Below are 13,283 nucleotides of genomic sequence, written 5' to 3'. Positions count from 1 at the left end.
GTTACTTGATGAACTCGACTAGCATGAGCGCACGTTGGGTTGAACGACATAGAGTGCGCAAACACTCCGCGTGGCCAAACCACTGCCAACAACTTTAATACGACTCAGGTTCGTCTAATACGTCCTACGTGGCGAAGGCAACCTCAGCCACAACCTTAAGGCAGATTACCGATTTCCTGGACTAATGCATAGTCCCACACACATTACACTACGACAGATATTCATATTAAATGTAAAACAGTAATGGAACAACAACTTAATTCAAGTGGTACTCAAGCATCTGAAGGATATCAACTTAACATAAATGTAAGCACAGTAATGCTTGAAATTAAATAACATGGAATGTAACTTGCATAAAGGAAATCATGCACATCAATAGGAGTGTTGAGAATCACTTCTCAACGCCCGCAATTAATGTAATAAATTACACTTTAGATCATTCATGCATTTCTACAAACACTTAGAATACATGGTACAACATACATGACGTATGTTGAAAAACAAGTACTTGGACAATTCCTTTTACCAAGGAGTTGCTATACACACATCTAGCATGCATACATGACAAATAATCATGGCAAACACAAGTGCATAATTTATACGTATACGGTACTTTATACATACACATAGAATACACAAATCTCAATATAACACATGCATATCAGGAACGCAACATAAACACAACATTTGGCATGTGAGATCTCATCCATAACAAGCATAAATCACTAACTGGCATTGAAAGCCTTGAAAACCATAACCTATACACTTAAAGTCCGCACCTTAAGCAAGGAAAGAAACACCGAACTGATTTAGACGAGTTGTCTTCGTCAACGGCGACAGATTACCCTAAAACAATGATAGAAATGAGATACAACAACACCAAGACTAATCTAAGCTCTAACACAGATTAGGGTTAGGTTAACTTACCCTAAATGAACTCAGAACCGTCAGAATAACGATTCAAAGTGAAGGTTCAAGGATGTAGAAGAATAGGAAAAAATCCAAGATGATTCACCAACTTCTCTCTCACTTTCTCTCTCTTTTCCACTCTCTTTCCAAGCTACGGTTAGAGAAATTCGTATGGAAAAGAGAGCTAGGGTTTAAGGACTATAAATAGGCCTATAATTGATGAAAATAACCCTAGGGCCAAGGTACACTTAGGTTATAACCAAAGCAAGCCTCTCTCGATCCAACGAAGCACTTCTGGTGGGCCTATAACCACGAAAGGTCGGACTTAAGCTCCTTGACCATGGATCTAGGTCAGGCTGAGTTTTCGTACCGACCGGCTCTTCAGATCAGCCGTGGCGGACCACACTCAATTCAACGGTCACTGAATCTCGATCAGGTCCACAAGCACAAGGACATGCCTGGGCCACCTTCCCTGATCAGAGGGCAAATTTGGGTCAGAATCCAATGGTCAGATAGCTTAAAATCATCGCGCAAGCGACACGACTCAGATTTCATAAAAGCTTATTAAATTTCTAACCGTTCTCACACTCTTCACTCCGAACTCAAGCAAATCGACCCAGAACATCACATGGACTTGATTTTCGAGGTGATGGTCAAGCCCAACTCGGTGACCGCAACAGCCTAAGATCATCGCCATCGGACTTTCGACGCGAGGTCCAGGTCCGATCTAGAACTTCCAAAAATTCTCCAGAACAACTGGATTTAGCGATGGATCCCAGATTTCAGAGTAACATAGCGCTAACTAATATACAAGTTTAGAGCCATGCAGATACAATTTAAAGTGATTGATGCGAATTTCACAAGCAATCGAGTATAGCGCTAATTACCCCAAAAACAACTACTTAAGGAAAGATTAGCACAAAAATTTCCAAGGTCGTTACACCCTACCAGTGAGTGCCGACTCAAATGCAAATACTAGTAATTCAAGCCAAGCATTAAGCATGTCTTTCGTACAATGATAGCCTAGGACCATAACCATTATAAGAGCCATTATCAAAACCATGAGCTCAGCCATTAGAGCCAAATTCAGTAACTTGTAAAACTCACACAAGCTGTCCTTTGATGCTATTCTTTCAGGTTATAAATCAGCAGTTATCCAAGATGTGCCTATTTCAAAGCCACTGTCTCGGTCTGATGTTATTGAACTCCAGTCTGCCCTTGACATGGCCCAAGATATGCCCCGGGTCTTAATCATTTCTATTTTCTATTAAAATTTTCAAACAATTTTGCAAGCTGTGTAGTCATGATGCAACTTGCATTCGTGTTGACTTCCCTCTGGCCTTTGCATTACAAACTCTAGTTCAAGTTCTCGATCTACTTTAATTGCAAAATCTGGTGGACCGCCTCAAGCATGTTGGTGACTTACTTAACATTTCCATCAGCCAATATGAGGATCTCCACAATTAGAGTTGTGCACGAGTCAATCTGAGACAAGCTTGGCCCAGCTTAGCTCGACACGGTCAATAAGACACCCCAGTTCTAATGTTTTGTCCATAAATGAGGCAGATCAAAATCTCATATGGATCATAAGAGCCAAATCATTCATATAGTGGGGTCCATTGTGAACATACCTGCCTCAAAATATAGATACAACTCAGAAGAGGAACACGTACAAAGATCACCAGTTGAACCTGACCACTGCTTTGATGCTGACTTCTCTTTGCACTCTACCTTTTAAAGCTTCTTATCTTCTTTATAGGAGGATGGAGAGTTGGATGGATATTATTAATTTTAGGGAGTAAAAGGAATAACGTCTGCCACTACTCAAAATTGGGGAGCGGAAGAGTCTCCTGCCTTACCATTAATGCTCTTTCCATTAGAGCTTCTCTCTCTTTGGCAGTGCACGAACATGGATTGCGTCAGGGATTTGTGAGGCCAACCGTGATGTAAGTGTTTTATCCACGCCGAAACGCTTTTATCAGATCATTTTAAGATATGAACCAAAAAAATGAGGCAGAGACACAGCTCTAATGGACCACACTAGATGAAGCTATAGTGATAATGACACCCACCATTGAAGCCTTTCTAAGGGCAACTGTGATGTTTTTTTTACCATTCAACCTATTCATAAGGTTATGTAGACGTGGATGAGGTGAAAAGACAAATATCAGCTTGATCTGAAACTTCTCTACCTCCCAAGAAGTTTTTAATGGTAGACGTTCAATCTCCACTTTGTGGTCCACTTAAGACATGGAGCTGCCTCATTTTTTGGCTAATACCTTAAAATGATCTGAGAAATGCGATTAATAGCATGGACAAAACACTTACATCACTATGGACCCCATAGAGCCCTGCCCCATCCAGGCGGGGGTAGGATGCAATCCACGTCTACAATATTCAGGAAGGGGATTGTGTACTGAGTAACACAGTACACTAACTGTACTGAGGAAACTCTGTGGACCCCACTGTCATTCATGCATTGTATCCACTCTGTCCATCTCTTTTACCACATGATTTTAGGGATGTATCCCAAAAACGAAGCATATCCAAACCTTAAGTGGACCACACCACCAGAAATAGTGTGAATTGAACATCTACCGTTGAAAATTTCTTGGGGCCAACCGAAGTTTTAGATCAAGCTGATATTTGTGTTTTCCTTTCATCCATGTGTTTATGATCTTATGAATAGGTTTGATGACAAATAAAGATCACTGGGGCCTTAGAAAGTTTTCAACGGTGGAAATCAATATTTCCACTTTTTCCTATGGTATGGTCCACATGATCATTATACGTGCATCAATTTTGGGTTGAACCCCTAAAATTATCTGGAAAAATGAATGGACAGCGTGGATAAACCACATGTATTCACAATGGACCCAACAGAGTTTACTCAATACAATAGTGAGAGATACACTTTGATACGCAATTCGATTTCCAATATACGGACACGGATTTCTACGAAGTTCCTGCACTAGGAACCCAGGTGGGGCCCACTGTCATATTTTTGAGAAATCCTCTCCATCCATCCATTTTTTGAGTTCATTTTAGGATATGAGGCCAAAAATGAACCGTATGCAATGCTCAAGTGGGCCGAAAACGTGATAATTGAACGTCCACAGTTGAGGGGCAAAAAAAGTTTTGAATCATGCTATTATTTGTGTTTTCAGTTCATCCCAACACAAATGATGTTATTAACGGTATGGATGGCATGTAAACATCACTGTCAAACCTAGGGAGGTTTCAACGGTAGAAATTTCCCTAACCACCTTTTCCTTCAGTACGGCCCACTTGAATCTTGTATCCCGCTCAATTTTATTTCCTTTTCCTAAAATGAGCTCACAAAACAGATGGACAGAGTGGATTTTTGAAAAACATCATGGTGGGCCCCACCTAAGTTTCAAGCGTTCGCAGGAAATCTGCATCCCCGATATACGATGAGGGGAAATGGATTGGCTACTCCCCCTGCCACCAGCTGATGGCTGGTGGTCGGTGCTCTGTGGGCCCCATCATGATGTACTTGTTTCATCCACGTAGTCCCATCTATTTTTCCAGATAATTTTATACTATAAGACCAAAAATGAGGTATATCCCAATCTCAACTAGAGCACATTACAGGAAACAGAGTTGAATGAGCGTGGACCGTTAAAAACCTTTTGGGGGTCATAAAAGTTTTGGATCAAGCCGATCTTTGGTTTTTCCCCTCATCTGGTCCTCCATGACCTAATCAACAGATTGGATGTCAAATAAACAGTACAGTGGGCCTTAAGAGGATTTTAATGGTGGATATCCAATCACCATTATTTTCCTGTGGTGTGGTCCACCTGAGATTTATATCCCTCTCATTTTTGGTATAAAACTCAAAAATAATCTGTAAAAATGGATGAACGGAATGGATGAAACACATACATCATAGTGGACCCACGAAGCACCGACCACCACCCACGGGGCTGGTGGCAGGGGGAGTAGCCAATCCATTTCCATAGAGAGGGGCGCGGATTGGATACTGACTAGGTTAGTAGCCAAATCACTACTGAAGTGACGTCACCAAGTTCTGTGGACCCCACCATGATGCATGTGTTGTATCCATACCATCCAACCATTTTTAAAGATCTATTTATGGAATTACAAAGCAAATGAGATATATATAAAGTTCAAAGTGGATCCCACCAAAGAAAATAGTGGGGATAGTGACATCCACCATTTAAAACTTCTTAGGAGCCACAATAGTTTCCGATGAAGCTGATATTTTTGTTTTCACTTCATCTATCTCTATGTTAACTTATGAATAGGATGGATCTAAAAAATACATCACTATGGCCCTTATAAATGTTTCAATGGTGGGTATGACGGCTCCCATGGTTTTTTGTAGTGGGTCCACTTGAAATTTAGATCTATCTCATTCTCTTTGTAATGCCATAAAAATAATTCAAATTAAACTATCCAAATTTGGGGTATGAGTTTAGGTGTAGCCAAAGAAGAAGAAAAAAACACTACTCATGGTTAATTATTGATTGTCAGATTGGTGGACATTGATTAGACTGTTACAAATGAAAAAATATCCAGCGGTCTTGTTTCACCGAACAAGTGGTTGTGGATCAGAGGCTCGGATTGTTCTATAACTTAGTGAATTGGGCTCTATAATTTAGTCAATCTAATTTAAGTCAGATTGTTCAAGCAAGATCTAGAATCGAGTAAAGCCCTGAAAATCAAGGATTTTTTACCATAAATTTCTGAGGAATCTTTATTTTACGTTTATTTTTTATTTAAAAAGTAGTGAAGTTCAAGACTGGTCGGGCCACATGGAATGTATATAACATCCAACCATCCAACTTATGCTCCCCATCATAGTTATAAGTTTATAATGTACATCAAGTCGATCAGATCATCAAATTAGCAACATTTGAAATTGGATATCTTAAATGGTGTTTTTTTTTTTTTTGGATGTCCATCTTATGATCGTATCCGCTATAAATTTTTTTGTTCATCTAATGTAGGATGCTTGGAAATGAATAATAGCAGACATGGCATAGTGTCATGTGTGGGTACATGAAGCCAAATCACTACATACATTTTATGTGTAAGTTGCTTAAAGTTGTATGGTGGCACATGTGGAGTAAGATATGCATCGCACATTTAACATTTGAGCACTTAAAGTTAGATGTAGTACTTATGCTCATTAGCATCATTAGCACATGTAGCATATTCGGAACTAATAAAGATGGATGATGACACATGTGATATATTGGAACAAGAAATGCCATGTAGTGTAGGACATGCATTGGCACATTTGACATGTTGGTTAGTGCTGGCCACAAACCAACCCAATCCTGCGGATTCGACTCGATCTGAACCGATCTGAAGGCCTAGATTGGTGTTGTTCAAGTTAGATCAGTCAGATCCAACCGTTCATCGAATCAAGTTCGGATTGTGGTCAATTCGGACCGATCCGAACCGAATGGATCCGATTCGGACCAATCCGATCTGATCCAGAGTTATTCTTATGAATATTTATCACATATATTTATCTTATGAACATGTTGGATGAAAAATAAACATCACTGGGGTCTTATAAATTTATCAATGGTGAAAATCAATACTTTTACTTTTTCTTGTGGTATAGTCCACTTAAGCTTTGGATATGCATCAATTTTGGGTTCAACCACTAAAATGATCTGGAAAAATGAATGGACGACATGGATAAACCACATGCATTCACGGTGGGCCCCAACAGAGTTTACTCAGTACAATAAGAGCCCACTGAGAAATTTCGTGATGTGCACGTCAAGTCGTCAACACAGCTCAGCAGCTTGGAAGCAGATTGCATAGTGAGCAACTCACTACACTTAGCGTACTGAGCAAAGTCTATGGGGTCCACCATGATTATGTATTTTATCTACTTCGTTCATTCATTTTACAAAATAATTTCAGGGCTTGAGCCCAAAAATTAGAGATATCCAATATTCAAATGGACCACGCCACAGTAAACTGTTGAATTGAACATCTACCGTTGAAAATTTCTTGAGGGCCATAGAAGTTTTGGATCAAGCTTATATTTGTGTTTTCTCTTTATCCATGTATTTATGATATTATGAACAGGTTGGATGACAAATAAACATCACTGTGGGCCTAAAAAGGTTTCAACGGTGGAAATCATTATCTCCACTGTTTCAAGTGGTATGATCCACTTGATCATTGGATATGCTTCAATTTTGGGATCAACCCCTTAAATTAGATGGAAAAATGGATGGATGTCGTGGATAGACTACATACATTCAAGGTGGGCCCAACTGAGTTTCCTCAGTATGATGAGAGCGTACTAACTACTGAGTAACTCAGTACGCAATCCGATTTGCAGCCGCTTACAGGCTATAAGTTGTAGCCTATAAGTTACAGCTAGTGTATAGATACGTGTCGTGCAAAGACGGGCGGTGTGGATAGAATTCATACATCTTGTTGACCCCTTAGTGGCCCATTGGAGCGCCATTCATCTCATCCCCCATCCAACCGTTGCATCCCCCATCAAACCATCCATTCATCTCATGCAATCATCCAAACATCCATCAATCCATCTATCCAACCATTCCATCCATCTATATATCCAGTCATCCAAACATCCATCCATGCATACATCTATCCAACCATACTATCCATCCATCCAACATCCAACCATTTGGTTCATACATCAGATCATCCCATCAATCATCAAAACATCCATCCATCCATGCCATCTATCCATACAACCACCCCATCCATCCATCCAACCATCCCATCCATCCATTCATCCATTTATCCCAGCTATCAATCAAACTAACCCATCCATCCATTCATTCTATCCAATCATCAAAACATCCATCCATCCATATCATCTATCCATCCAAACAACCACCCATCCATTCCCATCCCAACCATCTAATCATCTATCCATCCCATCCAACCATCCATCCCATCGATCAATCTATCAATATCCGTCCATTTAACCATCCCATCGATCAATCTATCCATCCATCATCCAATCATAAGATCCGTCCATCTAACCATCCAACCATCGCATCCAAACATCCATCCATCCCATCAATCCATCCCAAATATCTTATTCATCGGTCCATCCATCTGATCTATTCACATATTGATCCATCCAACCATCTCATTCAACCATCCATCCAACCAACCATCCAACCATCCCATCTATCCATCCATCTAACTATTCCATCCAACCGTCTAAACATCCATCCATCCATCCCATCCATCCACCATTCAATCAATGATTGGAGGTTGATTTAATGGTCGAAAGCACTTTGTGTTATACGATCATTGATTGGGAGGTTGATCTTGTGATTGTCGGTGATGTGTAACATTCGATTGTTGATTGGAGACTTAATAAAGTGATGCACGATGATTTCCACCATCCGATAAAGGATTGGAGGTTGATCGGATGGTCAACAACACTTTCTATATATCGTTCGATTGTTGATTAGAGGTTAATCAAGTGATTGTCGACGTGCACCATTCCATCGTCAATAGGGGAATTGATAATAAGTTTTATGTTGGTTTGTACCGTTCAATTATTAATTGGAGGTTCATCAGATGTTCAACAACACTTCGTGTCGTCCAATTTGTTGATTAGGAAGTTAATCGACCAATCATCAGTAATGTGCACTGTTCGATCATCGATCTAGAACTTAATAAGGCAATATACGTTGGTTTTCACTGTTTAATTGATGAGTACACCGACAGATGAAGGAAAACTATTCATAAGAGTACACGGCCAGATAATTTATGATGTTATTACAAATACTCTGCCCTTTCACAATGAAACTACATTCGTCGCAAAAAGATTCAGTTAGTATTTGTCGCAACGAGTTAACCTAGTCACCACTAAAACAAACTATTTGCAGCAACTTTTGTGTTGTTACAAAAAATAATGTTTTGCTATGACACTCAATTCATCGCATAAAGTGGACATTAGCGATGATGATGGAAACAGGTGGTGAAACGTCTTTCCCACCATATAATTTTTCCGGGAGAAATTGGTGGGAAACGTTTTAGCGATGATAATTATATCTCATCACAAAAATGTTGACTATTTATGATGATCTACAATGTTGTTACAAATACTCTAACAATTCGCAATGAAACTACATTCGTCACAAAAAGATTCAGTTACTATTTGTCATAATGAGTTAAATTAGTAGTCACTAAAACAAACTATTTGTAGTAACTTTTGTGTCGTTGCAAAAAAAATATTTTTCCATGACACACAATTCATCGCATAAAGTGGACATTAGCGATGACGATTGAAATGCGTGGCGAAACGTCTTTCCCGCCATGTAATTTTCTCAGGAGAAATTGGTGGGAAACGTTTTAGCGACGATAATTATAACTCGTCTTAAAAACGTCGACTATTTACAATAATTTACAATGTTGTTGCAAATACTCTAACATTTTGCAATGAAACTACATTTATCGTAAAAATCTTCAGTTGGTATTTGCCGCAATGAGTTAACCTCTTCGTCGCTAAAATAAACTATTTGGAGTGACTTTTGTGTCATTGTAAAAAATAATATTTTGCCATGACACTCAATTCGTCGTATAAAGTGGACATTAGCAATGACGATTAAAACGCGTGGTGAAACGTCTTTCCCACCATGTAATTTTCCAAGAAGAAATTGGTGGAAAACGTTTTAGCGATGATAATTATAACTCATTGCAAAAGCGTCGACTATTTGCGATGATTTACAATGTTCTTGTAAATACTCTAACATTTTGCAACGAAATTATATTCATCGCAAAAAGTATAATTCGGTATTTTTTGCAATGAGTTGAACTAGTCATTGCAAAAAGAACTGTGGAAAAAAGTCTAATGTTGTATTTTCGCAAAGAACTTAACCAATTGTCGCAAAAGCTACTATTTGCGATAACTTTTGTGACATCATAAAAAACTTTTTTTTACGACACCTAATTTGTTAGTGAAAAATTCATACAACAACTTTTCACGACAAGTTTTGTGACGACAATTGAAGCTCATCACAAAAAAGTTAACTATTAGCGACGATTTAAACTGTCATCATAAATAATCTATTTTTTGCAACGACTTGAAATGTCATTATAAAAAATTGAATTTTTGCAATGAAATTAGACTCGTCGCTAAAAAAAATCATTGCAAAAAGTCTAATTTGTTGTAGTGGATTCTAGTTCATTCATGTCTATGGTTGGCTAAACCTCTTAGCTAGGGCTAGAAGGTGAAGCTTATAGTGTGATGGGATGTTTTCTATTACTTTGATCCATGTTTAAGTTAAACTATCTTTGATTCTAGTTTGATTATAAGAAATACTTTCAGTTTTTAATGGTTAATTGTGACTTAAATTACAATAGATCTGCGATAGCTTTGAGTATGTTCGTTTTATGTATTGAGATTGTGAAATTAGGAAATCCCATTGTTCACCATCATCCCTTGGGTATGGTTGGATGATGGAATCCTCCATAACTTTCACAATTCTCTCGGATTGATTGTGGGATTGGTAAATCCTGTTGTGAGTCATTGTCTCATGGGCATGGTTTTATAATGGAATCACTTCCAGTTCTCGCACCTCTCATCCATTGACAATTAGGTCAAAGGAAGTTCAGATTGATTTTACTGAGATATCTTCCAATTAGATAAGATGGGACTTTGATTCCAATTGTTCAGATCTCCCAGATCTCTACAAGTGGATCCTTGGAAACCCTAGTTTCCCACCTTTGAATTTCTTAAGTTTTTTCAGTAAATCTCTCACAATTACTCTCTATACTTCCAAGGTTAGGTTTTCATCTTCCTCTAGTTTAGTTCTAGTTGCTTTCAGAAAATACACGAGATTAATCCCTATGGCTTCGACCTCAGTCTCGCCGAGATTATTACTACATCACAGCCCTACACTTGGGATTGTGAATAAGCTTTTGGCGCCGTTGCTAGGGATTGATGGTTGTGTTTTTCTGAGAATAACTAGTTTTAGAATTAGGTTAAGATTAGGGTTTTTCTAGTTTTCTAATTTTAGGTTTAAGTTTTCTGTTTGATTTTTAAAAACTAACCTAACTTTCCTATTTTGTATGATTTTGATATAGACTTTCTAAATTGGTAATCTCTTTCTAATTTTTCTAATTTTTCTAATTTTAGGATTAGGGTTTTATTTTCTATTTTAGAAACTTTCTAATTCTAGGTTTTCTTTTATTTTTAGAAACTAACTTGCTTTCTAATTCTAGGGTTTAAAAATTTCCTAATCAGTTTTAGAAACCTTCTATTTTTTGTTTTTAGAAACTAGTTTACTTTTTTTAAGAACTTTCTAATTTTAGACATTCTATTTTTAGAAACTAACTTGTTTTTTTTTTTTTTTGCAAGTTTTTAACTTGGGGACTCAAATTTGGTAACTTCTTTCCAACCCTCTCTTTTCTTTTTATTTTTAGATTTCTATTCCTTTCTTTCTTTTAGGTTTAGTTTAGAATCTGAATTGAGGGCTGCGAGTGTTTCATGCCTAAGTAAGTCCGTGATAACACTCAACGTCTCTTGACTGAAGGAGGATTGGTTGAGGGGTTGACTATCCATCGCAGGACTAGACATCGCTCGAGATCCCCAGAGTTAATTGAGGTTATGGCCATAAATCAACTGGCCAATCAACCAGAGGGACAACCTCAACCTAGAGTTGGGGAAGTCCAGGATGAGAATGAGGTGCATCAAGCACCGCCGCCTCGTACCTTATGAGATTATTTACAACCGGCGGGGGTAAGCACGCCCTCATGCATGGTTTTTCCAGAAAACACGGGACACATGGATATCAAGCCAATGGTGATCTAACTCCTTCCAAAATTTCATGGGCTTAAATTAGAAAATTCATATTTACATCTGAAAGAGTTTGATGAGATCATAGCCACTCTGTACTTTCCTAACGTGTCTGATGACACGGTCAGGCTGAAACTCTTTCCCTTTTCTTTGAAAGAGAAAGATAGGACATGATTGCATTCACTACGTCCTTGATCTATTAGTAGATGGAATGACATGACAAGGGAGTTCATAAAGAAAAATTTCTCATACCATAAGACGTAGGGCTGTTCACAAGTTGAGCTAGCTCGAAAAACTTGTTCAACTCGGCTTGAGTCAGCTTGGATTAACTTGGCTTGAATGGCTAATTCGAGTCGAGCGGAGCTAATTATTTGAAGCTCAAGTTGAGTTCAAGCCAAGTTCAATCAGGGGGCATTTTAACTCGACTCGACTCGAACTCGAGCTCGACTCGGCTCGATTAATAAATATTATATTATATATATATATATATATATATATATATATATATATAAGTTTTAAGTTTAAACTTAAAAAATAAATAAAAATACAAACCCTAGAGTCTCTACCCGACCGCACACACCCCCTTTCCCTTTCTTCTCTTTCTCTACCCACTGCTAGCCACATGCCCGCCCGAACCACCCCCACCGGTTTTCATTTCAGCTCCACAATAGTATGATTTTAATATCTTGAGATCTATTTCTTGGGCGAGAAACCCAAGAAATCCGAGATGGGTTCTTCTCAGATTTGTTAGAGCTTCAAGGAAATCCACTGATCTGATTGGCTAGAGCTCTTTACTTGGATTTCTGATCTGTGTTCTGCTTTATTTCTTTTCTAGTACTTGGATTTCTGTTGGTGGAAGAAGATCAAGAACAGATCTGTTCTTACAGGTTTCCTCATTCGATTCAAAGCTTTGTTTGGTTTTTTCATCGGGTTTTGCTTTGATTCTCTTAAGATTTTTGAATTTTTCATCAATGGAGGAGGATCAAGAACAGAATCCATTACTCTCTCACCCAACAAGCTTGAGCTCAACTCGAGGTAAACTCGACTCGACACGAACCACTAGCTCGACTCGAACTCGACTTGACAGCTTTGGCAAACAAGTCAAGCTTCAATGTTGAGCTCGAGGCCGAGCTTGAGCTCGAGCTCGAACTCGAGTACATCATGGACAAGCCAAGCCGAGCTTGGCCCACCTCGACTCGACTCGGCTCGATGCCCACTTCTGATAAGACAAACACCCTTAGAAAGTCGATCATGAACTTCGCCCAAAGGTAAGATGAAACGTTCTTCCAGTGTTGGGAGCGGTTCAAGGATCTTGTCAATTCATGCCCATAACATGGTTTTAAAATGTGGCACATCACAAAATTTTTTTATGATGGACTGACATCTCCCATACACCAATTAGTTGAGACAATGTGTAATGGGGAATTCATGAATAAAGGTGTCGATCAGGTGTGAGACTACTTTGATAAGCTTACTGAAAACACACAATCATGGGACATCTCCCCTAAACCAAGCACCATGCCTAGACCAACTTAATCAAAGGAGAGGAGAGGAATGTGTCTCCTAA

General features: G+C 38.7%; 1 non-coding gene across 1 annotated transcript; it reads right to left on the bottom strand.

Annotated features, from left to right (window-relative positions):
- Nucleotides 1-12,949: 12,949 nt before the first annotated feature.
- On the bottom strand, nt 12,950-13,056 carry LOC131241847 (small nucleolar RNA R71). The gene has a single exon (XR_009169414.1). It is a non-coding gene; the product is annotated as a small nucleolar RNA R71 (small nucleolar RNA).
- Between the last annotated feature and the right edge of the window lie 227 nt (nt 13,057-13,283).

Source organism: Magnolia sinica, chromosome 3, assembly GCF_029962835.1.
Source record: "Magnolia sinica isolate HGM2019 chromosome 3, MsV1, whole genome shotgun sequence".
NCBI classification, from domain to species: Eukaryota; Viridiplantae; Streptophyta; class Magnoliopsida; order Magnoliales; family Magnoliaceae; genus Magnolia; species Magnolia sinica.
This window is presented reverse-complemented; position numbering and strand designations above follow the sequence as displayed.